This window comes from Bos indicus x Bos taurus, chromosome 6 (assembly GCF_003369695.1).
Source record: "Bos indicus x Bos taurus breed Angus x Brahman F1 hybrid chromosome 6, Bos_hybrid_MaternalHap_v2.0, whole genome shotgun sequence".
NCBI classification, from domain to species: domain Eukaryota; kingdom Metazoa; phylum Chordata; class Mammalia; order Artiodactyla; family Bovidae; genus Bos; species Bos indicus x Bos taurus.
This window is the reverse complement of record NC_040081.1, coordinates 19,474,670-19,477,937: the sequence shown is the minus strand read 5'-3', so window position 1 is coordinate 19,477,937 and position 3,268 is coordinate 19,474,670. Positions and strand designations below refer to the sequence as shown.

At 39.5% G+C, this 3,268-nt stretch overlaps 1 non-coding gene across 1 annotated transcript; it reads left to right on the top strand.

Annotated features, from left to right (window-relative positions):
* Positions 1-1,648: 1,648 nt before the first annotated feature.
* LOC113894821 lies at positions 1,649-1,731 on the top strand. The gene has a single exon (XR_003511666.1).
* Positions 1,732-3,268: the final 1,537 nt, after the last annotated feature.

Sequence of the window (3,268 nt, the reverse complement as noted above, 5' to 3'; positions counted from 1 at the left end):
ATGCCTGGTCCATCATTAAGACTTGTTGAGGTTTTCTTAGTTAAAGTTCTTGAAAACCTCACTTCTTTTTCAACTCTCTGTACTCTTTTGTAACTACAGTATCTGCCTTTTCAGATCTTCATTCTCCAACTTATTTACATATAGCTGTCATAATAATTATTATTTGTCATCACATTATTCCTTACCTAAGATTTACTGAGAGATAGAAGCAAACATTTGAACAGACGGAGATATTCAAAAAGCAATCATTTAATAACAAATGATGGAATCCACATTTTTCCATGAGATATTCCTTTTCCCATTTTTTTTTTTTGGTCCCACTTGTGCATATAAGGGCTTCCCTGGTAGCTCAGCTGGTAAAGAATCCATCTGCAATGCCGGAGACACCCATTCAATTCCTGGGTCAGGAAGAATCACTGGAGAAGGGATAGGCTACCCACTCCTTTCAATTCCTGGGTCAGGAAGAATCGCTGGAGAAGGGATAGGCTACCCACTCCAGTATTCTTGGGCTTCCCTGGTGGCTCAGATGGTAAAGAATCTGCCTGCAATGTGGGAGACCTGGGTTTGATCCCTGCGTTGGGAAGATCCCTTGGAGGGAACAGCTACCCACTCCAGTAACCATGGACAGAAGAGCCTGGCAGGCTACAGTCCATGGGGTGGGAAAGAGTTGACACAACCCAGTGACCTTCGCTTTCACTTTTGCGCATATAAACTTGTAAGGATATAGATGAAATAACCATAAATCTATTATTTATTTATACTAATTTAGCTATCCTCACTACTTAAAATCAAAAATATAAAATTTTAGATTATTACCTTAAAATATTTCTTTTTCTCATCACTGAAGGAAAATAATTAAAGTGTTTCCATTGCAGCTTCTACATCATGTCTTTGTCACAGTTACAGCTACTTTTTATCATCCAACAAAAGCAGACATGCATGGCTCTTTCTCTTAAAAGGAAGCCTGTAGCAGAACCTAAAGGAGGTTCTGAGGGGAGATTAGGAGGAAAAACCTGAGTCTACAGCTCAGACTGCTTCACAGGTGGTGCTTGGATAAGGCATTTCCTGGCAGCAGCCTCCTGGGTCTGATACACCACTTCAGTGGTCACTTAGATGCTACATTTTGGTTGAGAGGCCAAAGGAATGGCCTGATTTTAACTAGTCCCATCCATGACTCTTTACCTCAATTTATAGAAGATGCTGTGACATCTTCTGAGTTCTCAGTCTTTACCCAGTCAAGTAGAGTATAAATGGCATTGAGACGTTTCCCTAGTAAGATCTCCAGAATCCCCCAATAAAAAACAATGTTCCTTTTACAAACTGTAATAACCATTAATCTTGGAACACTGAGAATAGAATAGCCTAGGATGTGCAAACCAGAGGCAGAGGTCTAGGACATCACGTCCAAAGGAGCCTGGGCCTGCTGGGTGGGGGTAAGGAGACTGGGATGTGAGAGGTGCCGCTGGGTCCCCAATGCAGCTCCCAGATGAACCTTCAGTATTTGCCATATTGCCAGGTAGCTTCTGAGGCTTATGAAAATGTGTCTGGAGAAGTGGGGCCAGAGGACCAGGGTGGGGGGTTAGGAACAGCAGGTTAAGCTAGAGATGAAGGAGGGTAGGAGGCCTCTGCTGCTGTAACTGTGAGTCCTGGGTTGGCAATGATGTGATCACTGTGCAGTCTGAGTCCTGGGAACCAGGTGTCGGGGTATGTTCTGAGAGTGAATTGAGAGTGGGGGGAAAAAAAGAAATAGCCTTTATGGTGCTCCTTTCATGTAATTACAGTACAACGTCTGTGGGTCTACCTCTGGCTATAATAATTCAAACCTAATGAGAGTTTACTGCACAGGGCTCTGTTGTCATGATACTATCAGCTATTTTCTCCTCTTTTGCAAGAGAGAGTGCATTGTCACAAGGCTACAGTGTGTGCAATTTTGTAATGATGGACTGAAATAATCACCTTCCTATGGCCCCAGCCTGCTTCTACATACACATAACACTTAACATGGAGCTTTTACACTGAAGTGGGCTGTAACTAACTCAAACATACATGTTCTCTGACCTGGGAATACCTGCAGATCTACAATTGTGGAATCATGAGGCCAGAGGTGCTACAGAGCATGGATTTCAGAATCAGATATACTTGAATTAGCAAGCAGACTCTGTCACTTACTAGCTATGTGACCCTGAGTGAGAGCTACTTAACCTCTCAAAGTCTCAAGTTCTTCATCTGAGAACCAGGAATAGTACTGACTAACCAGTGTTGTTGTTTTTTTTCTAGAAAAGAAACTGAAAAATTCTACTTAGTTGTCCAACTTCACTTCCCTCTCTGCAAATAAAGGCCAAGGAATAAATAGTGTATGCCAAGTGCCAATGGCCAATCAATTACAGACATATTTTCTTTCCCCTCTGGAAAAATGCTGTTTGTCTTTCATTTAAAACTGAAGTTGGATTTAAAATAAGATAGCCTCAAGTGTTAGAATACTATGAAACTTTTTTTTTTTTAATTTTGGCTGAAAATGACAACCACTCAATACACAAAAGTTTAATGTAAAAGGATTCAAACAAAATAACACTACAGTGACAAAGTGACACGGAAACTGGATAGCAAAAAAAAAAATCATACATGCTTCAAACAGAATGTAAAATCAAAGTAATGGACAAAAATGGATTTTATTTTAATTATACCTGAGAAACTAAAATTAAAAAGCCAAGTTTCAAAATCTTCTAAAGAATATTGACAACTGTATAATCAAATGATTTTTTTGCTTGAATAGGATTTACCACTATTTTTTTAAACAATGAATATAAACATTTTCATATTTACTATTGCATGTTAAATTAATATTTAAATGTTTAGTTGAAAATAGACTATTAAATTCAGTATTCAAAAATGAGAATATTTCAGTATTAAACTATTCCACTACCAGAGATAAATTCTAATCCTGAAACAATGGCCCTGGGAATTTGAAGTCAAGCCAGTTGGTTACATTCCATGAAGTCCCCTCTGTCTGGCCCCCAAATCTGGGTGGGGCTAGTATTTGGCTCTGGCTTTGATCCTATTGGGGATGATGGTGGCAACAGAAGCTGTCTCTCTAGGAACTTCTTGATCCAGGCCCTGCTCTGGTTTAAAAGTGAACTCCAATGGGGTTAGGTGAAGGTATCAGAGAGAAAATGAAAAATGTTACTCTCTGATGACGCTTCTGAAATGTTTATATTGTTTCACTCAAGTTATAGCACAATAAAGCATTTTGCTTTCAAATCATGTATTG